Source organism: Triturus cristatus, chromosome 10 (genome assembly GCF_964204655.1).
Source record: "Triturus cristatus chromosome 10, aTriCri1.1, whole genome shotgun sequence".
Lineage (NCBI taxonomy): Eukaryota > Metazoa > Chordata > Amphibia > Caudata > Salamandridae > Triturus > Triturus cristatus.
This window is the reverse complement of record NC_140593.1, coordinates 94,839,350-94,867,295: the sequence shown is the minus strand read 5'-3', so window position 1 is coordinate 94,867,295 and position 27,946 is coordinate 94,839,350. Positions and strand designations below refer to the sequence as shown.

At 49.8% G+C, this 27,946-nt stretch overlaps 1 long non-coding RNA gene across 1 annotated transcript in view; it reads left to right on the top strand.

The window, feature by feature from the left end:
• LOC146788946 (uncharacterized) overlaps window positions 1-27,690 on the top strand; it is a 50,984-nt gene extending 23,294 nt beyond the window's left edge. Inside the window, exons 3-4 of the long non-coding RNA XR_014970004.1 lie at window positions 385-517; window positions 24,129-27,690. This is a non-coding gene — a long non-coding RNA (uncharacterized LOC146788946). The remainder of the gene's footprint in view (window positions 1-384; window positions 518-24,128) is intronic.
• The last annotated feature ends 256 nt before the right edge of the window (window positions 27,691-27,946 follow it).

The window sequence follows — 27,946 nt, the reverse complement described above, 5'->3', positions numbered from 1 at the left end:
GAAGCAAAGTCTTGGAAACACTTCTTCTTTGAGTTCTGAGAAGCCTTGAAAAGAATACGCCACTATTGGAACCAGCGATGAGGTAGGCACTGCCTCCACTGGAGAGGTATTAGTTTCTGTGTGAGTTAGAATAGTTTTTCTTTGAGTTCTGGTCTTGGATTCTGAGGTTGGAGGGTAGAGCTTCGCAACTCTCAGCAGCGACACAAACTGGGTGATTTAGTAGGCAGAAAGGAGAGTGGCAAATATGGTACTAGTTGAAACTCAGATATGCACCATGATCTGTTTATTTATCATGTGATATTTATGCTGTAAAGTAAATCACAGCTGCTGATGTCCTGAAGATATCATTTTTGCCATAACTTAGTATTCCTTCTCCTCGAACAGTCTTCTGGCAGCTTACCTTCTGGTGCTCTTCAACGCCCTCGATTCTGTACATAGAAGAACTTTAACTTTTTGATTGAAGTTTGGCCTGATCGAGGAGCCATAGATGTTGCTGAAACCAAAACTATAGGCAGGGGTGAGTGTCTCCATTAAGCTGCTTATTATTAGTGAGACAAATGCACTCATTTGCAGTCTTTCAGAATTCCATATGTTATGTTATGTTACGTTATCTTTGCTTTTATAGGGCACTAATCACCCGTGAGTATATCAAGGTGCTCTGTAGCAGGTGTGCGAGGCCAGCCCGGGAGAGCTTACTCGAAGGCATTTAACCTTTACGTTCTATCGTCGATTCAGTCTTTCATCCATCATTCATTTTTTCACCATTCCGTCTATTCACCCTTCATATCCAAACCTATCCATCCATCTCCAAACCTATCCATTCATCCTTTCACTCATCCATCCCTTTATCCACCTTTTCCCTCATCCATCAATCCATTCGCTCATCCATCCATCAACCCTTTCACTCTTTTATTCCATCCACCTTTTCATTCCATCCACCCTTTCACTCAATCCCTCCTTTCACTCATCCATCATCCACCCTTTCATTCATCTATCCAATCTTTCACTTATCCACCTATCATCCGCCCTTTTAGCCAATCATCCACCCTCTTTCACCCATGCAGACTTTCACTCATCCATCCATCTATTCATCCATCCATCCATACATCCACCCTTGCTCACTCATCCATCCACTCACTCACTCACCCACCAACCCTTTTTTTCGTTATTTATGAATCTTTGTCGCCGAGCAGACATGTACACACAAAGTGCCACCCATTTTCTTTAAAATACCTCCTGAGAGTCTCTTGATTCTCTCTCTTTCTCTCACTTTTTTCTTACAAAAACAGGCATACAAATTCAGGCAAACACACGAACATAGCAGACACACAAGGGCAGAGATTACATGAGCACCAGTTATATTACAGAAAGTCACATTCATTTTTGCTTTAGGCCTAGGACAATTAAGTCATTTGCTCAGAATCACAGACCGGATGTTGATCTGAAGCTGGGACTCAAACCTATTTTCATAGTTCCTTGTTAGGCAGCTCTGACCGGCCCTAACATTACATCCTCTCAATGTTCCTATCTGGGAAAGATGCCTCACAGCCTATGCAAACATAACCCCCCACCAAGGCCTGAAAGACACTAGAGCGAAGGTGCTAACAACAGGCACACAGCAAGGCCAATCGACTAACTCTCCCCCTTTCCCAGCAAACGATAGCTTCAGGGCGCTAGCCTGGACAGGGAGCAGGGAAGAAAAGCAGAGAGACCCTTAGGCACCATCCCCTCGCCCAATGTCCGCCTTCCCAATCTGATGCTGGGTAGCGTGTAATACCCCCCCCCCCTTCGCAGACTCGTGCTGAGAGGTGCAGTCATCTCGGGTGTCACGCTGTAACTAGATTTGTGGGGTAGGGGATAGGCTCACAGTCCCGCACCTACAGTGTGATTGACTGGGCAGGGTCTGATTGGACCCTTCACTTTTATTCACAGAGGGCCGCGGGGCATTCACAGCCCTAAACAGCCCTTAAGTGATGCTAATGAGCCGCTGCTGGATTGCTCAGCAGCGGCTCCCTTCAGAGGCATACACTGCCCCTCCCTCCATCCTGCCTTCCCTTTTTCGGCAGCGGCCGAGCAGAGCACTTTCTGCACAGCACAGTCTCCAGTGCCATGGAGCCTGCACTGCCTGACTTCCCCTGAGTACCGGTACTGTCCTTGGCGAAGGAAAACTTCCGGTACTCAAAGGGAGAAAAATAAAAAGTGGCGGTACTCCGTACCGGTGAGTACCGGCCCATTTAAAGCACTGTTTAAATCATAATTTCATACCAGAATCGGCGCTTAGGACTTCTAGGCTCATGTGCTTGTGACTACAAGAGTCCAGGAAACATGGTGTTATAGCGCTTTAGGGAGATCAGTGTTCTTATGTTGATGAATATTTACATTATATTTTCACACTAGAACGGCTGGTTGGACCTCTGTGCCCTTGTGCACATCTGAGGGTTGTGTTTACAAGAGCCCGGAAAACATGTTTTAAAAGCGCCTAATGGCTAATCCTGTGTTTATTTTACTGAATACTTAAATTCAATGACACTGTAGAATCGGGGTGCTGGGCCTCTGGGCCCGTAATTATGGTTGGTAATTCTGTTCACAAGGTCTCAGAAAATGTTTAACCCTGGTCGTAGTTTGCGAAGTAGCGCTTTAGTGCACTTTGCACTATGCGAGCTACGCGTAGCTACGCAAACTGCGTAGTGCACTGTGCAAAATGCTGTTCGCACTGATTGCACAGTGCTGGATGCTTGTCAGCACAGTGCAAGCAGTGCAAACTGCATCTTGCACAGTGCAAGCGGTCGTTTTCTGCCGCTCGAGTAGATTTCTACTCGAGCGGCAGCTTTCTCAACGCGGAGTGGTACTTTCTCATCGCGAGCAGTCACGAGCATACGCGACCACTCGCAATGAGAAACCTGACCTCCCCGCGTTGAGAAGCTCGCCGGGAGGTTTATTTTCCACGCTCACGATCGGCAACTTGATGTTGCTGATTGCGAACGAGGAAAAAGTCTTGCCGGGATGTAATTTTGCTTGCTCATGGTTGCCAACTTGACGTTGAGGACCGTGAGCACTACCCTACGCTGCACTACGCATGTTTGCACTGTGCTACGTGCAGTTCGTGTAGTGCGAAGTAGCGCAAACTTCGCAAACTACGCGAGCGTAGCGTAGTGCTTTGCCTAGGCTTAAGAAACATGTTTTTGTAGCACCTCGTGCGGGGTTGGAGTGTTTATATTCCTTGAATAATTAAATTACAATCACTTCCAGGACTGGAGCGCTGGTCCCCAGCCTCAGCTGTATGTTTGAGACTGTTTTAAACGAGTCTAAAAACATGTTATTACTAGCGCCTGACGGAGGGTGGTGCGCTTTAATCATTGAATATTTACTGTCATTTTATGACAGGACACGGGGTTGGAACCAACCCTGTGTTTATGTCTAACCCTGGAGTTAACAAGAGCCGCAACACATGTATTTTGTTCTAGCGCCTAATGGGGGTCGGTGTGCTTACATCACTAAATTATTTTATTTAAATTATATACCAGAACGGAAGGTTCGGTCCCGGCCCTTTGAGTATGTATTCTTATGCGTGTTTACGTTTTTTTTTTTTTTACCCAGCGCCTTATGGCGATTGGTGTGGATCTATATTACTGAATATTTACATAATATTTTCATACCAAAACGGCAACGTGGGATGCCAGACCGGTATGTGTGTCCGAGGCCTGCGATTGATAACAACGCACAACAAACATTTTTTTTGTATTGCGCCTGGTCGAGGCAGGCTTGTCCATGTTACTGAATATTTAAAATATAATTGCATCCCAGAACCGGAGGGCTGGGCCGCCGTCCAGTGTGTATGCCTGAGAGGTGTGTTTACAAGAGCCGATTTGTTTTTATTTGTTATAGCTTCTTCCGGAGCTCGGCCTGTCTATATTACGGAATATTTAAATAATGATAAACCCCAGCGCCGGCCCCTTCGCCCCGTGTGTATCTGAGTATTGTGTTTACAAGAGCCGAGCATATTGTATACCGCCTTTTGGAAGTTTCTGTGCTTATATTATGGAATATTTAAATTATAGCTTGGCCCCTGGATTCCAGGATCCTATGTATGTCCGGGTCTTATGTACAGAAGAGGCGCAAAAACATGACTCTTTTCAGCGCCGTTGTTGGTGTTCTGATATTATTCAATTTATAAAATATAATTTCATACCATAACTGCAGCTTCGGACCTCTGCCACCGTACAGCAAATACTGGCATGTGAGAGACAAGCATTGAAAATGCAATAGGTCTCGCCTTTGATTAAGTTAAAGCCATTTGCTTTGCTATACAATACCATTAGCAAAGCAAATGGCTTTTTAACTTAATCAAAGGCGAGACCTATTGCAGTTTCAATGCTTGTTTAAGTGCGATCCTTGCTTCTAGCTCCGTGTATCAGCTGGCCATTTGCGCATGCAGAAATTAGAAGGCGTAGGTCACAATTATGCCTGGAAAATGTTTTCGGACTCGGCCCCATGATGCGCAAAAATGATGCATTCATCTGCAAGCTCCCTTCATTCCCGGCAGCCAATCAGCTGCCGTGCCCCCGGGTGGGAGAGTCATTAGAGGAAAGACCGCTACGCAGATGTGGAGGCTGGCTCGCACTAGGCTGTCTGTGCATGCTCTGCCTTGGATTTGGAACAGTATCAAATGAAGTAATTGCAGGCAATTAAAAGAACGGGATTATGAAAAACATTGATCTACGTTTGGCAATCGTATCCGGAACAGAACGTCTGGCCACGTGCGTCTCTTCAATCAGAATGATGGATTAGCGGCGCATTTCTGGAGACGTTGCACATTCTTTCTTCCCAGGAAAGTTTTGGAAACTTGGATTCGGCGCCAGCGAGGCCTGTCTTGGACCCTCGGGTGGTTTTAAATTGCTTCAGGACAAAAACGTCCGTTGGTGCTTCAGAGACGAGTCTGACTGGCAGTGCTTAATTTGTAAAGAAAAAAATCTGAGACAGGGCTCATTTCGAGAAGACACTACAGCTTGCACCATCCGTTGCACCTACCATAGGGTGACCAGATCTTGAGAACCAAAAACCGGGACATTTTGGAAAAATAGAAGAAGGACTACAATTTTTCACCCACAGAAATATGCCGGGACAGCTGGTGAAAACCCAGGACGGTCCAGGCAAATCCGGGATGTCTGGTCACCAGGCCGGCTCCAGGAATTTTTTGTTGGGTGGGCCAAGGGTGCATTTGGATGGGCCACTGCGGGCCCAATTTGTCGCTTCTTGTGGTAGCCTACAAGCCCTAGATTACATTATATTTACTTGCAAACAGTCACCAGTATGCAACGGATCAATTCTGTGTGTACACAGAGCATGTGGAGAGGTATTTGAAAGTAAGAGCGATGTCTGGACGTAAGTGCAAACCCTCAAATTCCAACAGGCCAGGTTTCAGTACAAGTACTTCCAGGCCCGATTATCCACTTTGACCATCCCTCTCCTGTGTACCTTATCTCACAGCTGACCTTCGGGCCCCAGCCCCATATCAGCCACCATCCAGCTCAACTTCATTATTCCCGTAAAAAACATTAGTAAAATCACCTTCAAACTTAAAACATTGAATATAGCGGTAAATATAATTAGCATGCACTTTAAAATATGTTCCACAGTTGCCCCAATGACCTGATGGCTAATTAAATAAAAACAGAAAGGCCATGACAGGGACGGTTTTATCGCTAGTGCAATAGCCTTTTTTGGCGCCTCACCAATTAACTTTTTCTCCGCAGATACCATTACTGCCACCCTCCAACATGTCTCTGTAGCCTTCTCTCATATAAATTTCATTTGTTGTATAGCGCTACTCATATCAGTGTAGGGTGTCACAGTACTTTACATCACACACACACATTATACAGAGACAAAAAATCATACAAGTATGTAATTTCGTCTATAGGGAATGACACATGAGCCAATGAGGTTTACAAGGTGTAGGAATTACATGTCATCCATACTGGCAGGCAGTAAATTTAAAGAGGGTTTGGGCTGGGGAAGCACAAACTCAGGATTTAAAGTATACCCCAGTGGTTGGGGGTTGGCTTTACTAATACAAATGTATATCGACCCAAACTCTTTTTAGCAACATTAAAATAATGAAAGACTGGGGAATTTCTAACTTTATAGTAACACAAAAAAAGTGAAGTTCTAACTATACAATTCATGTTTGTATGCAGCTCTTTGATGACAGTTCATAGGCCACTGTCCTATGTTAGGATTGCAACTTCTGATCTGCAAGTAACACAAGAATCTCTGTGACAAAGGCAGTAACCCACTGAGCTATCCAAATAAAATACAGCTTATCTGCATTTCAAAACTACCAACAGGCAAAGGACTGCTCTCCAGCAGGATCATTAATCACCAGTTCTCTGGACATGTTTTATTGTTGCCTTGCATCCATGGCCATGATAATGATGTGCCTTGCAGGGCCTGTGCAGATTTTTAAAATAAAAACGAACAATAACACATTCTCTTACCTACTTCTTGTGTCACAGCCTGATCTGATAAGCAGCTGCAAGAGTCAGGAAAGGTGAATCAGAATAAACAAACTTCTTTTCTCAAATGGTGAACAGAAATGGAAATATCCATGCAGCAGCACAGGATGGTAGGCAAAAGTTACTCGGTGTCAAATAAAGAATTTGTTCCCTTTGCCATGCCCCTATTGTACTTGCACGACACAGCCCACCTGAGCCCAGGCCCAATAACGCATCTCCCAGAATATGAAGAAAAACAACGTTCGGAGGAATGTTTCAAATTAAAGTGCCCATTTTCTATTGGCCTTCATATCCTCACTGCGAGGGCCAAGGCTCATGTTTGGGTGGGCCAGGCTCATGTTTGGGTGGGCCTGGCCCACCCGGCCCACCCTATAGAACCGGGCCTGCTGGTCACCCTATCCTACCAGTGCTGCCAATGACTGTGCCAACACAACTACTAACCATCACCCTCTTACAGTGTGACAATGAATACAACTCCAGGCAGTGCTTGAAATGGAAAAAGAAGTGCAGGTACTCTGTACCTGAGTACCTGCTTGTTTCAGAGAAGTGCCAGTACTCTCCAATTAAAAGTATCACGTTTTTCTTGAGAAATGCAGGTACTCTCGGTCTCAATAGAAAAAAGTGCTGGTACTTAGTACCAGAGAGTATCGGCCCATTTAGAGCACTGATTCTAGGCCCCCAAAGCTATAAAAAGGGCTTGGGAGGCAGGCATTAGTCATTGTAAATGTTAATTGAATTAATAAACAGCTGTGCTCATACCTAAATTCGTCAGACAGCGCCAATGTGTGGCAGACTGTCATAAGTGCTGGTGCTGGCAACTAAGTGCTGTTGCCGAGCACTAGAAACCACGGCTCAAATTAAACACTGCTCACTTGTTGAGGACAGTGAGGAAGGGCATTACCCCTCCAGTTCCTGCATTACCATGTGTATGGATGTGCCCAATAAGAGGGGTTCTCGGGGTCATCATGGGGGTGCCTATCTATCAAGAGAAAGGAACCTCCACAACACGCCCCACCCAGCCTAGTTCCATGCGCCTGCCACTTCCACTGACCTGCACTCTTTCAGGCTGGAAAGGGGCTGGCACAGGAGTGGCATTGCCAACCCCGGCTGCTGGTGGCTGAAAGCCTCACAGTGTGTGGACTGGGTGCATCTGAATTGGGCATAGTGCCATCTGGTCCTGCTCCGAACAGCACATGCAGCCCACTCCCTGTGACACGCAGCCTTCTTCCTTCTTTCATGCCCAGCAGGGGTTGGCCACCGTGCCTGTCCTGTGGTCAGCGAATGTGCCCAACATGCACACGATAAACCCACGCTGTGCAGGTTTGCAGTCATGCATGGCAGCAGTTGGCTGCATCACACCCTTCGCCAGCCTCCATTCCATGCAAAACCAGTTCCTCCTGCCCTTTGGTCAAACACAGAGGGCTCTGGGTGCAGCGCCTGACCATGTACAGAGCAATAATGCCAGGGCCTGGCCTATGGTGATGTGTGCTGCACTTTTATAGCAAATGCAAAAAAACTGTTGATGGACAGAAAGTGCGCCAAGTATGCCCAGACGTGGGTCCTGGGCTCACTGTGCCACTGGAATCAAGCTATCCTGGCTGAAGAGGGGTGAAACCCCGAAACCAGTCCTAGGATGCTTGTTTCCGGTCCAGGGAGGACCTGGCTTGGCAGTTCGGGCTGGACTGTTCCCATGAGGCACTGGGTCAAGACTGATTTGCATATGGCCAGGTCTAAACTGGGGTGGCATGGTGAACAAAAGAATGGTGGATTTAACCCAGATCTCTTGACTGGGGGTGAATGTTTTGATTTGTTCTGAATTCCGTCCATCAATTGTGTGTCTTTTGCTTTCTCGCCCTAAGTGTGCCAGGTATGCCCAGACCTGGGTCCTGGGCTCACTGTGCCACTGGAATCAAGCTATCCTGGCTGAAGAGGGGTGAAACCCCGACACTGGTCCTAGGATGCTTGTTTCCGGTCCAGGGAGGACCTGGCTTGGCAGTTCGGGCTGGACTGTTCCCATGAGGCACTGGGTCAAGACTGATTTGCATATGGCCAGGTCTAAACTGGGGTGGCATGGTGAACAAAAGAATGGTGGATTTAACCCAGATCTCTTGACTGGGGGTGAATGTTTTGATTTGTTCTGCATTCCGTCCATCAATTGTGTGTCTTTTGCTTTCTCACCCTAAGTGTGCCAGGTATGCCCAGACCTGGGTCCTGGGCTCACTGTGCCACTGGAATCAAGCTATCCTGGCTGAATAGGGGTGAAACCCCGAAACTGGTCCTAGGATGCTTGTTTCCGGTCCAGGGAGGACCTGGCTTGGCAGTTCGGGCTGGACTGTTCCCATGAGGCACTGGGTCAAGACTGATTTGCATATGGCCAGGTCTAAACTGGGGTGGCATGGTGAACAAAAGAATGATGGATTTAACCCAGATCTCTTGACTGGGGGTGAATGTTTTGATATGTTCCGCATTCTGTCCATCAATTGTGTGTCTCTTGCACTTTTATATCATTCACAAATCTGCAGCCAGAAAGAACATCTAAAATATCAAATTTTTTGTGGATCCCCTGCAGATTTGCAGATTCATAGTCTTGGATTTGAATCCATTAACCTAGTGCAAAATGTGCACTGAGGGGATCTGTAAGTCTGCAGGGGGGTCAGCGATTTCCACAAGAATAATGTTTTTTTTTTTGTTTCTGGTAGATTTGCCCTTTAGGCCCTTCCCACATCCTCCTTGGGGTCAGCAGATGCTCCTGCTACCCTTTCTTCGCTAGACTTCTCCTAGCAGGAGTCAGGATACAGTGCTTTAGTCCTGCAATGGTCACCAGAACAAATATTTCCAGCTGCCTGAGCCAGTTAGATAATACAGACTCATGACTCCTCTGAGGAATGCGGATACTGCCTTAAAAGAAGAAAAAATATTCTAACATCCAATCAGATGTGTTCCTTTTTCCAGCTGTGAAATCATAAATCCTTCTTGAATGCTCTGTGGAACAGGATCCTTGGAGCATCCAAAAGCTATAGATTTGATTAACTGTTCGAAGGCCGCCCAACACTCTTTTGTAACACATACATCTTTAAAACTACTGAAGAGGCTTATATATAATCACCAGAAGGCCATATCTTGGGTAATGCACTGGTGCCTTGTCATGTTTGGTGTAATTCTGCCCAGTGGTTTTGTAGTGATAAACAGCAAACCTTCTTGTGATGCTTAAAATGGGCAATAGCTGCTTTTTGACCCTTCCGTCTTTATTTTCCTTGCCCATCCCTTGGGTAGCGCTGTATGAATCCTGACAGTCCAACATGTAGCCAACTTTCACCATTTGACTGATAAATCTCATGCAGGTTGTCCATCCCACACCAAAGCTTTAGCACACCATAGCAACTCATTTCAATGGAAAAGGAGACCTGACCATAACCACGCTGTCTTTATCACCAGAACGTTTTCCTTTGTGGAGGGGGGTTTTGGTAGACCTGATTCAAGAGTTGATTTTTACTGCTGTTAGAAAAGAGTAGAAGAGAGAGACAGATATCAGTGATGAGCCGTGGAGGGTCAGAGACTTTCTAACAAACAGATTCCACAGGAAAGGTGAGAATTCAGAGGGTTACAATGTGATGGCAAAAGAGTTGTGTGAGGGCAATTTAGTCTCAATTTAGGGTTATATGTTATTACCCCAGCGTACCTTTGGCTTGAGACTTAATTCAATTGTATTGGTTCTTTCAGGAAGCAAAGTTTCAAAGACAATATGTAAGGCCTCTGCAAAGATCGATGGAGAGGTCCAGGCTGTGGTCAAAGAGTGACAAGATCTGGCAAACAACCATTACAACGCAGTCATTACAATGCACTACCTTTACAATGCAGTCATTACAACGCAACATCCTTTACATTACATGCCATTACAATGCAGCCATTACAACGCATGTCACTACAACGCATGCCAATACAACGCATGCCACTACAACGCATGTCATTACAATGCATTATAAGGTAAGTAATGGAAAATAGTCATTTTTATCTTTACACTATCGAACACTTACCCTACTGTTGCACTCACTAGACTGGGAATAGTAATTTTTATGCCTACACTATCCAACAATTACAATACTGTTGCTCTAAAAGTATTATGCATTGTAATGGTATGCGTTGTAATGGTATGCATTGTAATGGAATGCGTTGTAAATGTAGTTTCTAAAATTTGCATTGTGATGGCATGCGTTGTAAAATAATGTGTTGTAATGGATGTTGCCATGTAAAAATCACGCTGTAAAGGCCTGCGTTGTAAAAGTTTGCATTGTAACGTATCCTGTTCGACAAGATCTTGATGAGATCTCACTATTGATTTGGTTACAGTTCCCAGACAAGGTGTATGATTGGTGTCATCATTAGACATCAGAAGACTTTGGCTAGCACTTGACATAGGTTTTGTTTTTGTTTCATGTTGAGTGATTGGCCCCCATATGGCAGGAGATTAAGCTTGTAACTCTGATCACTACTTGGATTCCTGTACCACATGTCTAGGTTTGATGGTTTGCTATTGAAAATGATGACTGGTATCAAAGGCTTTAGTAGTTGCCCTTTTCTCAAATTAAGAGATTTTTGCAAGATTGAGTCAACAGGTTCATAGCCTTATATAACCCCAGAGCAAATAGTCTCATTGAACGAACCAACAGATTAAAAAGGACACGTTGTAGTTGTTGTGTTCCAAAGGACTGTTAAACAGAATGGTGTTGGAAGAAATGTTGTGAGTCTAGAATATGGATTTGCATACATCCACTAGGCGAGCCCTTCTTCATGGTGAGAGATCAGTCCCAGATTCTAAATCCCAGACAACTGAGAAAATATTATGCTGTTGTGGTGTGCCGAAAGCAAGTGGGGGAGAGGCAATTGAAGTGTAAGTAGTCACTTCCAAGGCACTTTCGGTAAGCTGTAGGAGACAAAACTATTTCATCAAATGTGAGGTCTATGTGCGAGATCCTAATCAGGACACATTTTACTGCCAGTGTTTATGAGTTTGTTTGATATTCTTCTCTGTGCTGGTGTCAATGCAGTCCATATGTAGGTTGTTGTGGGTACATCTACTTTGTTGTATGCTAAAGGAGGGGAGTGTCATATATTAATGTTGTAGTTAGCAGCTAGGGCGAAGCTTGTGAAGCATGCTGCACTGCGCCCTCCCCTCACCCCGCAGGGGCAGACAAGCTTCCAGCTGCAGGGAGTGCTTGTGAAGCATGCTGCACTGCGCCCTCCCCTCACCCTGCAGGGGCAGGCAGCCTCCAGCTGCAGGGAGAGCTTGTGAAGCATGCTGCACTGCGCCCTCCCCACAGCCTTCCAGCTGCAGGGAGCGCTTGTGAAGCACTATGCACTGTGCCCTCCCATCACCCTGCAGGGACAGACAGCCTCCAGCTGCAGGGAGAGCTTGTGAAGCATGCTGCACTGCGCCCTCCCCTCACCCTGCAGGGACAGACAGCCTCCAGCTGCAGGGAGAGCTTGTGAAGCATGCTGCACTGCACCCTCCCCTCACCCTGCAGGGGCAGACAGGCTTCCAGCTGCAGGGAGAGCTTGTGAAGCATGCTGCACTGCGTCCTCCCCTCACCCTGCAGGGGCAGACAGGCTTCCAGCTGCAGGGAGAGCTTGTGAAGCATGCTGCACTGCGCCCTCCCCACAGCCTTCCAGCTGCAGGGAGAGCTTGTGAAGCATGCTGCACTGCGCCCTCGTCTCACCCTGCAGGGGCAGACAGCCTCCAGCTGCAGGGAGAGCTAGTGAAGCATGCTGCACTGCGCCCTCTCCTCACCCTGCAGGGCAGACAGCCTCCAGCTGCAGGGAGCGCTTGTGAAGCATGCTGCACTGCGCCCTCCCCTCACCCTGGAGGGGCAGACAGCCTCCATCTGCAGGGAGCGCTTGTGAAGCATGCTGCACTGCGCCCTCCCCACAGCCTTCCAGCTGCAGGGAGAGCTTGTGAACCATGCTGCACTGCACCCTCCTCTCACCCTGCAGGGGCAGACAGCCTCCAGCTGCAGGGAGAGCTTGTGAAGCATGCTGCACTGTGCCCTCCTCTCACCCTGCAGGGGCAGAGAGCCTCCAGCTGCAGGGAGAGCTTGTGAAGCATGCTGCACTGCACCCTCCCCTCACTCTGCAGGGGCAGACAGCCTCCAGCTGCAGGGAGAGCTTGTGAAGCATGCTGCACTGCGCCCTCCCCTCACCCTGCAGGGACAGGCAGCCTCCCAGCTGCAGGGAGAGCTTGTGAAGCATGCTGCACTGCACCCTCCCCTCACCCTGCAGGGCAGACAGCCTCCAGCTGCAGGGAGCGCTTGTGAAGCATGCTGCACTGCGCCCACCCCTCACCCTGCAGGGGCAGACGGGCTTCCAGCTGCAGGGAGAGCTTGTGAAGCATGCTGCACTGCGCCCTCCCCTCACCCTGCAGGGGCACACAGCCTCCAGCTGCAGGGAGAGCTTGTGAAGCATGCTGCACTGCGCCCTCCCCACAGCCTTCCAGCTGCAGGGAGAGCTTGTGAAGCATGCTGCACTGCGCCCTCCTCTCACCCTGTAGGGGCAGACAGCCTCCAGCTGCAGGGAGAGCTAGTGAAGCATGCTGCACTGCGCCCTCTCCGCACCCTGCAGGGCAGACAGCCTCCAGCTGCAGGGAGAGCTTGGGAAGCATGCTGCACTGCGCCCTCCCCTCACCCTGGAGGGGCAGACAGCCTCCATCTGCAGGGAGCGCTTGTGAAGCATGCTGCACTGCGCCCTCCCCACAGCCTTCCAGCTGCAGGGAGAGCTTGTGAACCATGCTGCACTGCACCCTCCTCTCACCCTGCAGGGGCAGACAGCCTCCAGCTGCAGGGAGAGCTTGTGAAGCATGCTGCACTGTGCCCTCCTCTCACCCTGCAGGGGAAGACAGCCTCTAGCTGCAGGGAGAGCTTGTGAAGCATGCTGCACTGCACCCTCCCCTCACCCTGCAGGGGCAGACAGCCTGCAGCTGCAGGGAGAGCTTGTGAAGCATGCTGCACTGCGCCCTCCCCTCACCCTGCAGGGACAGGCAGCCTCCCAGCTGCAGGGAGAGCTTGTGAAGCATGCTGCACTGTGCCCTCCCCTCACCCTGCAGGGCAGACAGCCTCCAGCTGCAGGGAGCGCTTGTGAAGCATGCTGCACTGCACCCTCCCCTCACCCTGCAGGGGCAGACAGCCTCCAGCTGCAGGGAGACCTTGTGGAGCATGCTGCACTGCGCCCTCCCCTCACCCTGCTGGGGCAGACAGCCTCCAGCTGCAGGGAGAGCTTGTGAACCATGCTGCACTGCACCCTCCTCTCACCCTGCAGGGGCAGACAGCCTCCAGCTGCAGGGAGAGCTTGTGAAGCATGCTGCACTGTGCCCTCCTCTCACCCTGCAGGGGCAGAGAGCCTCCAGCTGCAGGGAGAGCTTGTGAAGCATGCTGCACTGCACCCTCCCCTCACTCTGCAGGGGCAGACAGCCTCCAGCTGCAGGGAGAGCTTGTGAAGCATGCTGCACTGCGCCCTCCCCTCACCCTGCAGGGACAGGCAGCCTCCCAGCTGCAGGGAGAGCTTGTGAAGCATGCTGCACTGCACCCTCCCCTCACCCTGCAGGGCAGACAGCCTCCAGCTGCAGGGAGCGCTTGTGAAGCATGCTGCACTGCGCCCACCCCTCACCCTGCAGGGGCAGACGGGCTTCCAGCTGCAGGGAGAGCTTGTGAAGCATGCTGCACTGCGCCCTCCCCTCACCCTGCAGGGGCACACAGCCTCCAGCTGCAGGGAGAGCTTGTGAAGCATGCTGCACTGCGCCCTCCCCACAGCCTTCCAGCTGCAGGGAGAGCTTGTGAAGCATGCTGCACTGCGCCCTCCTCTCACCCTGTAGGGGCAGACAGCCTCCAGCTGCAGGGAGAGCTAGTGAAGCATGCTGCACTGCGCCCTCTCCTCACCCTGCAGGGCAGACAGCCTCCAGCTGCAGGGAGAGCTTGGGAAGCATGCTGCACTGCGCCCTCCCCTCACCCTGGAGGGGCAGACAGCCTCCATCTGCAGGGAGCGCTTGTGAAGCATGCTGCACTGCGCCCTCCCCACAGCCTTCCAGCTGCAGGGAGAGCTTGTGAACCATGCTGCACTGCACCCTCCTCTCACCCTGCAGGGGCAGACAGCCTCCAGCTGCAGGGAGAGCTTGTGAAGCATGCTGCACTGTGCCCTCCTCTCACGCTGCAGGGGAAGACAGCCTCTAGCTGCAGGGAGAGCTTGTGAAGCATGCTGCACTGCACCCTCCCCTCACCCTGCAGGGGCAGACAGCCTGCAGCTGCAGGGAGAGCTTGTGAAGCATGCTGCACTGCGCCCTCCCCTCACCCTGCAGGGACAGGCAGCCTCCCAGCTGCAGGGAGAGCTTGTGAAGCATGCTGCACTGTGCCCTCCCCTCACCCTGCAGGGCAGACAGCCTCCAGCTGCAGGGAGCGCTTGTGAAGCATGCTGCACTGCACCCTCCCCTCACCCTGCAGGGGCAGACAGCCTCCAGCTGCAGGGAGAGCTTGTGAAGCATGCAGCACTGCACCCTCCCCTCACCCTGCAGGAGCAGACAGCCTCCAGCTGCAGGGAGAGCTTGTGAAGCATGCTGCATTGCGCCCTCCCCACAGCCTTCCAGGTGCAGGGAGAGCTTGTGAAGCATGCTGCCCTGCGCCCTTCCCTCACCCTGCAGGGGCAGACAGCCTCCAGCTGAGGGAGAGCTTGTGGAGCATGCTGCGCTGCGCCCTCCCCTCACCCTGCAGGGGCAGACAGTCTCCCAGCTGCAGGGAGAGCTTATGAAGCATGCTGCACTGCGCCCTCCCCTCACCCTGCAGGGGCAGACAGCCTCCAGCTGCAGGGAGAGCTTGTGAAGCATGCTGCGCTGCACCCTCCCCTCACCCTCCAGCTGCAGAGAGAGCTTGTGAAGCATGCTGCACTGCGCCCTCCCCTCACCCTCCAGGGGCAGACAGGCTTCCAGCTGCAGGGAGTGCTTGTGAAGCATGCTGCACTGCGCCCTCCCCTCACCCTGCAGGGGCAGACAGCCTCCAGCTGTAGGGAGAGCTTGTGAAGCATGCTGCACTGCGCCCTTCCCTCACCCCGCAGGGGCAGACAGCCTCCAGCTGCAGGGAGAGCTTGTGAAGCATGCTGCACTGCGCCCTCCCCTCACCCCGCAGTGGCAGACAGCCTCCAGCTGCAGGGAGAGCTTGTGAAGCATGCTGCACTGCGCCCTCCCCTCACCCTGCAGGGCAGACAGCCTCCAGCTGCAGGGAGCGTTTGTGAAGCATGCTGCACTGCACCCTCCCCTCACCCTGCAGGGGCAGACAGCCTCCAGCTGCAGGGAGACCTTGTGGAGCATGCTGCACTGCGCCCTCCCCTCACCCTGCTGGGGCAGACAGCCTCCAGCTGCAGGGAGAGCTTGTGAAGCATGCTGCACTGCGCCCTCCCCTCACCCTGCGGGGACAGACAGCCTCCAGCTGCAGGGAGAGCTTGTGAAGCATGCTGCACTGCGCCCTCCCCTCACCCTGCAGGGACAGACAGGCTTCCAGCTGCAGGGAGAGCTTGTGAAGCATGCTGCACTGCGCCCTTCCCTCACCCTGCAGGGACAGACAGGCTTCCAGCTGCAGGGAGAGCTTGTGAAGCATGCTGCACTGCGCCCTCCCCTCACCCTGCGGGGACAGACAGCCTCCAGCTGCAGGGAGAGCTTGTGAAGCATGCTGCACTGCGCCCTCCCCTCACCCTGCAGGGACAGACAGGCTTCCAGCTGCAGGGAGAGCTTGTGAAGCATGCTGCACTGCGCCCTCCCCTCACCCCGCAGGGGCAGACAGCCTCCAGCTGCAGGGAGAGCTTGTGAAGCATGCTGCACTGCGCCCTCCCCTCACCCCGCAGGGGCAGACAGGCTTCCAGCTGCAGGGAGAGCTTGTGAAGCATGCTGCACTGCGCCCTTCCCTCACCCCGCAGGGGCAGACAGCCTCCAGCTGCAGGGAGAGCTTGTGAAGCATGCTGCACTGCGCCCTCCCCTCACCCCGCAGGGGCAGACAGCCTCCAGCTGCAGGGAGAGCTTGTGAAGCATGCTGCACTGCACCCTCCCTTCACCCTGCAGGGGCAGACAGGCTTCCAGCTGCAGGGAGAGCTTGTGAAGCATGCTGCACTGCGCCCTCCCCTCACCCTGCAGGGGCAGACAGCCTCCAGCTGCAGGGAGCGCTTGCGAAGCATGCTGCACTGCGCCCTCCCCTCACCCTGCAGGGGCAGACAGGCTTCCAGCTGCAGGGAGAGCTTGTGAAGCATGCTGCACTGCGCCCTCCCCTCACCCTGCAGGGACAGACAGCCTCCAGCTGCAGGGAGAGCTTGTGAAGCATGCAGCACTGCACCCTCCCCTCACCCTGCAGGAGCAGACAGCCTCCAGCTGCAGGGAGAGCTTGTGAAGCATGCTGCATTGCGCCCTCCCCACAGCCTTCCAGCTGCAGGGAGAGCTTGTGAAGCATGCTGCCCTGCGCCCTCCCCTCACCCTGCAGGGGCAGACAGCCTCCAGCTGAGGGAGAGCTTGTGGAGCATGCTGCACTGCGCCCTCCCCTCACCCCGCAGGGGCAGACAGCCTCCAGCTGCAGGGAGAGCTTGTGAAGCATGCTGCACTGCGCCCTCCCCTCACCCCGCAGGGGCAGACAGAGTCCAGCTGCCGGGAGAGCTTGTGAAGCATGCTGCACTGCGCCCTCCCCTCACCCCGCAGGGGCACCTGTCCTGACTGATCCCAAGTGTCAACCCTGGCGCGTGCTGCACTCCCTGAGATGAGGCTGAGTGACCACAGAGGCAGCGCACAGCACTGCAGGGACAGTGACTGTCAGTCCCTACAGAGACAACCAATCACGACCTATGCAGCCTCGCACCTCCTTGCCTTTAAAATTTGTCTCCAGCACAAACACTTGACTTCAAAGTCATCCAGTGGGTTTTCCTGATTGTTGGAGACATTCAGTGACACACTGCGTGAGACCGCCAGTGTTCACAACATATACACTTAAGAGAGAGCCGAGGCCCTGGCAATGTTGCGGAAGAGTGCACCTTACTTTTCTGAGACACACTAAAAACCAGGTAGAGTTGCTCTTCCTACTATAGGAATTGCCCTGTTTGTGGTATCGGAGTAGGCCCGATCGCAGTCCATAGGTTCAATTAGGAAATACAATCTGGACTCGCAGACCACAAGTCTTACGTCTTTTTATTTATACCCATAGTCAAAGTGCATTAAAAAAGTATGGGAACTGTGATGCTGTACACAAAGTGGGCAGGATGAATGAGCGCGGGGACGGAGTCAAAGGCGTGCCTAGCATAACAAAATATTTTGTAACTTTTTTCGCTTTTTCACGAGCAGGTAACTACATATAAAATAAGGCACAGATTAAATAAAAAATAAATGCAAGTTAATTTAAACAGTGGGAAATGCACTATCATACATTATGAAACCTCTGTTAGTTACTGCACTGCAGAGATCTGCGTCTGTATCCAGAGGGCCACAGAATCGAACCATGGTTGCTGCAGGGGAGACTTGTGACTTGTGTGTGTTTTCTGTCATGAGGTCCGAGTCTGTGACAGAAAGCACTGGGAATATGTGTCATTATTTTAAACTTGCATTACACACAGTATAATAAAATAGGCTGCTACAAAATGGGCACAAAGGTTTCAAGAAAGTACTTCCAAAAAATATAGATTTTAGTGATACCCAGACAGTAAATGTTGCCATTTGTTTGTAACTTTCCTTTAAAAGCACAGACTTCAAAGCTCAGCTGGAAACTCCCTTGCAATAAAACTGTCAGCAGGAAGCGCCAAGTGAATCCATCGATCAAAGCCAGCAATGGCTTCCAAACACCCTTTACGTTTTCAGAGTAACCAGTTGCATGCATTTGCATTTCTATCAGGCAAGCAGGCACCCTGGCAAGAAGACTTGCCTAGCTGCCAGCCCCTCCCACGGTTTCTAAGCACAGGAGACTCCCCGCCTTATACTTTTGCTGATCCATTTCAGCTATTAAAATGACCCGTGCTGGGACGATCCTCTTTTTTCTCAAAAAGTATGGTAACTGTTTTACTTGAATTAGAAAAGTAGGGGCCCATCATACCCCTCCGATCCCGCCCACTTCGACCACTGATTGACACGTTTGGACATACCCGGCTGCAGGTTGCTTGCACTGTCCTGGCGCTGTGTCCTACTGTGCAGTGTCGCGATGACCTGCGGTGGTGGTGCGGGGCTCGTAGGGGGCCCTGTGGCTTAAAGAGTGCCCACTCTCCAAGGATCTTTGGGGCGCTGCGCTGTTGCAGATAGCAGCTGCTCTCATTGCGCTGGAGTCAGGCTCCATGGAGCAAGTCTGTCATAGGCGCTCTGCGTAGGTAAGGTGCTCTGTCTCACGTCTGAGCTGGGAGGAGCTGTCGACAGGGCCTGGCGCACACCCTGTGTAGCAGCTGAGATAGCGGGTCCTCACTGCACACTTTCTCTGACAGTGTAAACTGTCGATGCCGGATGCACCGAGGAGTGAACACACGAGGGGTAGATTTACTAAACTGGTACGCAACGCAGCAGCCAAAAATGCTGCCCTGCACTGCGTGACAGGGAATGAGCTGGATTGCGCCATATCTACAGAGATTTGACACTCTCCTCCGGTCTCCCTAGCGCCGGTGCAGAATTGTGCTGCTCTGCGCCCCACACACACACCTTTACGCCATAGTGCAAGGGTGTGTGCCTGAATCTAGCATAGGTTTTCTACTGGAAAGGTTCCAAACCGGTGCAAAATACTATGCCTGGACAACTTCTAAAACGTGTCCTTCTTTGCTTGTGTGCTGTACAGGGCAGCACACATGCAAAGTGTAAAAGAAAAGAGAAATGAAAGCATTTCTCCTTTTAACACCTGGCTTCAAAAGACCTTATGTTTTTTACACAAAACCCTGTCTCACATTTTTGGTAGATAGAGTTTTGCATCAAAAAGGTGGATGATTGTATGGGAACACCCATGCGACGCCCCCTTGACTCCAAGTAACACAACGCAGCACTTTCGCGCTGCAAAGTGAATAATTAAAACAATGGTGTTGGTTGAGCCACTTGTATGGCACAAATAGTAAATCACCCCGTGGTGTGAGCTCCAGCATCGCCACTGTGGTATCTCAGTTAGACTGAGGGCACGGCGGGCGTGCAACAAGCCAATGAGAGCCGGACACTGGTGTTGCTTTATGGTCTCAGACCCCGAGTGGTCTTAAGCACTTTCATCTATACCCCTGACCGCACCCGGCCGCAGGTTGCGTGCAACGTCACAGACCTGTGTTGCACCCTCCAGGTGATAATCTACACCGGTATCCTTCGTTTCAATCACCCACACAGATGCCCCCAACACACACACATCAAGGCACAAGATACTTCCTGACAGGGCTGTGTGCAGTGCAACCCTTCCTCTGCCCTGACATGCACTTCGCATCTGCCTCTGTTCTCCTGCTGCCCGATTTTGGCTCGAGCAGGCACTGCACACAATGTGTGGGTAAAGGCCGCACCCCTCTTTCTGTGCTCTTGTGAGCCTTCCCTCTGCTCTGAACTATGGCACTTAAACTGCTCCAGACAGTACGCTACGCAATGCTCCCTGCGCAGTGTACCCCTCTGTCCGGCTAAGCAGTGCTGCATTCCTCCCTCAGCTCAGGTCAGCACCACTTCCCGTCCTGCAGGGGGGGCTCTCCTGACACTTCTGAGCAATCCTGTTAGTAAGGAGCAGGCCTTAGCACTTGTAGCGCCTTGCACTTGTTTTAAAGCTTTTATCTACTCTATTACTGTACACAACTGGGTGGTTTGTGTACCCCTGGAGCTCGACCCCTCCCCACCACCACCCGACCATGAGGGCTGCGGGGGCTAATGTTTCGCCATTGGCTGCAGTCTCTTAATCCATGTTAGCCCACCCCCTCCCGCCCCCAGGCAGCTTGCCGCAGCGCCTCTCTGGTCCCGCAGATGAAAGCCGACCCTGGGGCAAAGAGGACAAAGTCATTCGATTTTTTTGAAAATAGGATATGAGGCGAACGAGACGCTGCTTCTGGTGTCGGCTCGGCAAGTCTAAACTGTCTTAAACAAACACAAATTGTTCTCTGGTGTTTGGACACTAGATGTCGCTCTTGGGCCGATACCCATAGATGGTGTACCGTGATTCAGCACTTATAGGGTATACTCCTTGGTGCATTCTCTTCTCAGCCCGCCTTGTTAATGTATTTCAGAAGCTGCACTTTTAGGCTGAAAAATCTACCAATAGCATCTGCCTGCCATGTACAATTTTGAAAGAGACAAACAAACATGAGAGGAATTGTTAGATATGTTCAGTGGTCCCTTTTCTTGTGAGACATCTACAGCAAGTTCTTTTTTGTCAACAAAAAGATGCATTTTGGGACCTGTAGTTCCATATTTGACATTGTAAGGATAGGCTCAAAAATGCTAGTGCTTTTTGCATAAGAGACAGGAATGGCTGGAGGTGTACCCAGTTGCTAGCTGGGTATGATGATAATGTGGAAAAACAAAAGGTAAGAATGAACATCGATTTTTGTCTAAATCGTCTTTACATCCTCCAACGCCCATCACACATTTCCCCTCCTTTACTCGCAGAATTTTTTGAATTCCACATTTGGGAATTATTACAAGAAAACATTGCTTTTGGACAATTTTTTGGTATATTTTCCGGTGGCCCACAATCTCGCATGAAAAGCGTGGCTTTCTTGCTATGTTTTACCCTGCACGGATCTTATGTGATAAAGTGAACAGCACTCCAGAAAATTAGCTTTGTCAGCTTGTCTATATTTATGTGTTCTCTCAAGCCCATACATTTGTTTAACTTGCTTGCAGGGTTTAAAATGTTATAGAATAGTTGTGAGGAAATATTTGTTGCTTTGAGGAGACCAATACAATTATTGTACTCGGGTGTGAGGGCATCATTAAAAATGTTGAAGGCCATTGGTGCAGAAGGTGAGTGACACTGGCATCAGGTTGTTTACAGAAACATGGGCCTTTATTTACATTGACAGCTAAACACGAATAACAAGCATTGGCATAGCCAATAGGTCTCGCCTTTGGGACCTTATAAGTGTTTTGCCATGCAACAGTTGCATAACTAAACACTTATAAGGTCCCAAAAGCGAGACCTATTGGCTATGCCAATGCTTGTTTTAACTGCTGCAATCTATTGAAGCCTCACGGAGAACATCAAAGCGGCTGTGCGGCCGCGAAAGTGATCGCGAACAAACATCAAAGTGGCCGTGCGGCCGCGAAAGTGAAAGTAATCACGGTAAAGCGCGAGGCGCGCGCCCGCGCACATGCACTGTAGGTCTAGGCTGGCCTGGTAGCACTTTTTGGAGCCCTCACAAAATGTCTCGCCAGACCAGCGCATGCGCTGGCTCAGGCGAGACTTAAAGTTAGCTGGTTATTTGGAGCGATGGGCTGCTGGGACCTGTAGTTCCATATGACATTGTGAGGATAGGCTAAAAAATTCTAGTGCTTTTTGCATCAGAGACAGAGCAAGGCAACATTACAGAATGGAAGGCCAATGAAATCGCCTGAGTGCACGCCTGCGCAGAAGGACCTCCCACAGGCCCTGCTGCTTGATGTGTCCTGGCCTGCATTGACCCAGGAACGGCTGACATGACTTCTCCATGGCTACCTTGATCTAGTGCCGTGAGCTATGAGGACCCCACTGCATGATCTTTGTATTCTACGTTTAAGCCGTGCAGGACACATCTCCTACACACCCTACTGCACGACCCCTCCGGGCCAGCCTGATCTGGGATGAAGATATGATGTTCTCCCAACAGGCTACCTTTTACCTGATCAGAGCCGTGCTTAATTTGTAAAAAGAGATATATATAAGTGCAAGGGCCCTCGTCAGGAGGTAACTGCAGCTTGCGACACCTATTGCTCCTGCCAGCGTGGCCAATGACTGCCCCAACACAGCCACTAACAATCACACACCCACAAGTGTGACAACTCTGACTATTCCAGGCCCCCACCGACATAGAAATGACTTGGATGGCAGGTATTAGTCATTTTTATGTAATATTCAATGAATAAACAACTGTTGTTATCCTCCTCTCAAAATTATATACACAGCACCACCATGTGGCAGACTGTCATAAGTCCCGGTGTTCACAATCAAGTGCTGCTGCCAACCACCGGAAACCACCGGCTCAAATTAAGCACTGGAGCAGAGTGACCTCCTCAGGCCCTTTCTGCATGACATCTTCAGACCACAACTGACCAGGGAAGGACTGATGTACTATATACCCTTATATATGACTGTTTCATACCTCCCTTGATCTCAGAGCAGTGAGCTCCTGAGCGCTGTCTCTTGAGGACCCATCTCCTAAGGGCCCATCTCATAGAACCCATCTCCTAAATAACCTCTCCAGACTAGCCTGACCTGAGAGGGAGATCTGGTTTTCTGAAGGTCCACCCACATCACCAGGCCAGGTCCCTCTTGCCATTGGCGACGTGCTTCTTGGCGACCCCTCTACATGATCTCTCCAGACCATCATTCTCCTGGGTGCAATGAGCTCCCGAGGGCTCTACTCCACATCCTTCTCAGTCTACCAATGGCTGGAAAGAAGGACCAGTCTCCTAAACATCCCTCAGCATCGCATCTCCAGACCAGCCTGACCTGATGGACAGATCTCCTACCTCTATCGCATTTCTTCTGCAGACCACCCTGGTCCTGGGTACAGTGAGAATCCTAAGGCCGCCCTGCAGGACCTTCCAGTGTACCCTACTCCTAAGAAGAACTCCGCTCCTAAAGATCACACTATTACTTCTCCAGATCCCCAGACCTTGGTTGAAGGTCTGATCTCTTCAGTCCAGCCCCGTCTGGGAGGACTGACCTTCTAATGCCCTGCTGCATGACCTCTGCAAGCTGACCATGACCCCGGCTGGGGATCAGATCTTCTGGAAGTCCATCTTCCTGACTTGACCGTTCCATGCCTGACCTGACCGAGTCTCAGAAATCCTCATTGTGCAGTGGTGCTCCCTGGTGCCCCGCGTGCCTTCATTTCTCCCTTCCCAATAGCATCATCTGCTTCAGGTCAGCCAGCCCCTTTGTCCTCTTGCGGTGAGCGCAATCAGTAGAAAGGAAGCAGCTTTAACCGTCTAAAATGGACGCCTGCCAAAGAGCTGTCTGACTGCTCTGCAAGGGCCGCCAACTGTTGTATGTTGGGTGAGGTTGTTAATAGCAACAGTGCTCATGAAATCCAAGCCAGATGACTGCTCTTGGAGCTTACTACATGCAATAACTATGTGGGAACGGTTAGTAATCACACATTCATGTTTTGTTAATTCATCTTGGCAAATTAGGACATTTTACCCAGTTTCTGCTGTTAAATCTTTGAATATTTGATGAGATTTTCATTTGCAGACGAGCTCTTACTCTGTATATCTGGACATATGAAAATGCATAAGAAAGCCCCACACATCAGCATTGTGTACACATGTCAGCCTTTATCCAACTGAAAGAGGCTTTAGAAGGATTTCATATCATTTTGAACCCATCCAAAAGAGTAACTTTTCCAACTTGTGCATGGCTTGAATGTTGCATTGTGGGACTCTAACTTAGATGACACTTGACCCAGAACACTTTTCTCTCTCTTTAGTTTGTCATGGTGAAAGTCACAAACAAATGCCATGCTGGAGAACCCTGTCAACCCAAACGATAATCCTTGGATCGGAAGTGGCCCAAAACCACAAGAGAGCTCTCTGCAGTACAGCCTATGCAACAACAGCAGAGGAACCTGATGCTCAAAGCCTACAGATGTGGAGAGAGCCACACTGGACGGCAGACAAATGAAAGGAACCAATGGGGAGGAAGGAAAGCTTTCATCTGATGGCACAGGAGGAGTCTCACTGAAGAGCACCTGGAGAAAATGGGAGAATGGGCACTCAGAAGTGGAGATGGTGGCAGCAACCGGTAAAATTAAAAGGTTGAAGACAAAGGGGCACCTGTACAAGGGAAGTGTCGGAGAGAGGCGTTAGCCTTCCTGGCTTAACACCTCTCTTCGCCACTTCAGAAACGCAGGGCTGCACCATATTTACAGGAATATGGCGCAGCCCTGCATTTCCGCCTGCGCTGGCGCTCCACTTAGCAGCCTAGCGCCAATGCAGGCACCCTTGCACCATAGTGTAAGGGTGTCTGCGTGCAGGGGAAGATTGTTTATGTGCCGGAAGGGCCCCCTTCCTGCACTTTAACAAGTTGTGTAACTTCTATGTGTGTTGCTTAATGCCGCACACACAGAAGTTGCAAAACTGCATTTAAAAAAATGTATTGTTTATGTGCAGGAAGAGAGGCCTTCCTGTACATAAACAATCATTGGCCTCTTGCAGTTTTCATGTGTGCTGCACAAGGCAAGACATTGCACAAGGCAGCACACATAACAGCAAAAACGAGAAGAAATTAAAAATGTCTCCTCGTTGCGCCAGGGTAAGACTAGGTTCTCCCTGGTCTTAATTCTGGCGCTGCATCCAATTTACGCCACCCTTGTAAATAGGAGGCAGCGTCAGAATCAATGTGTGCTGCGGTGGAACTCCCACAGCAACACCCATTGCCCCCCCCCCTTTTACGCTAAGCGTAGCGTGAAAGGGGGCCTTATTTACAAGGCAGCGTTAAGCCACAGTAACGCTGCCTTGTGAATCAGGCGAAGCCCCAGGAACGTTGCAAAAAGTGAAGTTTCCGTGGCCATATGAGCTTCTACATATGTCCCAAAGTCTTTTCTTGGAGGACGTGTGTTGTACTTCAAACGTAGAGTGTGTCATTAGCTATGCGACTTGCCCCTCTACTCCCGGTGCTAGTTTCCCAACAGCGGCATGGGTTCATACCAGGAAGGGACACTACTAGTCACACCAACACAGCCATTGTGGCATGTATTGTTGCAGGGAAATCTCACACCAGAATAGATATGATTTTATTAGACGCTGACAAGGCCTTTGACTGCGTGGCCTGGAAGTGTATGTGGGCTACATTAGGCACTTTTGGTATCGGGGATAAACAAATTCAATTGGTTCGGGCACTGTATAAGGCTCCACATATCAGGTTGGCATATTCTGGGAGGTATTCTAATACCTTTCAGATACATCGCGGTAACCAAAAGGGATATCCGCTGTCTCCCATTATATTTGCTTTGTATATTGAGCCATGTCCACGATCTCTACATATGATGCGGGCATTCAGCCTTTGATGTTTGGTAGTCATGAACTAAAACTTACTGCATACACGGATGAAGTGGCGGTCTTTAATCCAGTAGTAGTACTTGGACAGGTTGTTAATGAGGCAGCTGAATTTGGAACGTTCTCAGGGTACAGGCTCAACATCTGTAAAACACAGGTCCTATTGAATTTTAAGTCAGATGCTCCATTTTCTGGGATAGCCTCGACCGCTGTATATCTTGGTGTTAAACTGTGTTCGGAGGTTGGGGACATAATCACACTGAATTACGAGCCTTTATTATCATCAGTTATTGCTAAAATGAAATTACAAAACATACTCCCACTTAGTATTATTGATTGCTGCAATATAGTTAAGATGAATATTCTTCCAAAATCTCTTTATTTGTGAGTTCCAGATTTTTCTTTAGACGTTTGGAAGGTGCTATTGGAAGATTTATTTTGGGGTATAAGCAGGCGAGACACGCAATTCGACTTCCGAAACTTCCATATAAGCAAGGGGGGCTTCAATTCCCTACTTTGAAGCATTGGCAGGGCACGTGTGCAGTTTATTAATCCCGGCTGATCCAGATACAGCAGCTTGTGGCTATCAGCTGGCACTTGGGGCCGAGTTCAGGCTTTTTTTATCTTGGCTGGGGATCCTAATTATTATAAGAGGGTTTGGTTTAAGGTGGTGAAGGATGCTATTCATATTTGGCTAGAAATGTGTAATACATATTCAAAAGCTTTTTAAAATAAAGAAACACCGCTCTGGGATAATCCTGCCTTCCCACCAGTGTTTCAGCATCAAATGGGTGGTGCCTGGCCATGGTGTGGGGTTTAGACGATGGAGCAGCTGTATGATTTGAATGGCTCCTGCTTGTTTGCCAGACTACAGGCCGTTCATGGGCTCTCCATGCAGAATTTTACAAGTATTTACAAGTGAGGGACTATTTCTTGTCAATGTGCAAATACTCGGTGGATCTTGAAGGTACAGAGCTAATCCTACACCTGCATAAACTCGGTAGGAATCTGTTGATTACCATTATATATAAGGACTTTTGTCAGTATGCCACCAACGATAGTGTGTTACTGGCAACAAAATGGAGTCGGCTTCTATCTTCTGATATTCTTGTCTCAGAGAGCCAGAGGGCAATGGAGATTGTGAATTGCTCGGTACACTCTGTCAATCTAAAATTACAACAGTTGAATCCTATCGGTCTTTTATACTACACCCTGGAGAGCATTTCCAAATAGGATGCAAATATATCTATGGATAAAATGAGTTGCTCCGAATGTAGTTTGCTAGTTGCAGATACTGTACATGTGTTTGCTACATGCCCTGCCTGACAGGACTTTTGGGTCAGGGTATCTAAGCCAATGTCCTCTGGCCTAGGTTTCCAAGTTACACTATCCCCGAAAGAGATAGTGATGGAAGTCCAGTTTGAGTATGATGGGGGCATTACGCGTTTAATGACAATAATTATAGTCTGTGCCCGGGTATGTATTGCTTGGGCATGAATCTCTGCTGCCCCCCAAAGGCATCTGTATGGTAGGCTCTCATGACACAAGTCTATGAGTCTGAGCTGGCTTTGGCCAAAGCTAGAGGCCCCTCTTCTTTGAGAAAATTTGACAACATTTGGGTGTTTTATCTGGGTTTCCTCAAACTACAACGTTGCTTGATTTTATTGATTCTGTCTCTTTCGGTCATTTATTAATTCTGGGTATAATCATATTTGTTTTGGTGATATCCAAGTTCTAGACCATATTAAAATATGATATAGAATATTTCATGTTTGTTGTTATATGTTTTTTTCCCTATATGTATGAATATCTTTTTCTGCAACAGGAAAATCTATTCTCCGTGGAGAAACCTCTCGCTCAACAACTCAACAAATGGCGGGGAATGTCACTAGTCATTCCATGTATGTTGATACCTTTAAACATGCGATCCTATTACCAGGCAAACCTTGCTGAATAGGGCTATTCTGTGATTTTAGTCACTTGCTATGCACTGCACTAGACATGTATTTAAAAAATAAAAGATGAAAGTGTTACATTTTCATTTGTGTGTTGAGTTTCACTTTGCGTGATGAGTTTCACGTAGTGGGATGGCAGGGAGATGGCCAGAGGACATTCTAGAGCCGGGAAGCTGCCAGCTGGTAATGCATGGCTGGCGAATTGTCCATGAGTAGTAAGCTCCAACCATGCATGCCTTTACAACATGGTCCGAACCACAAATCCATCTCGACAACGCATTTCTTTGCCAGGGAAG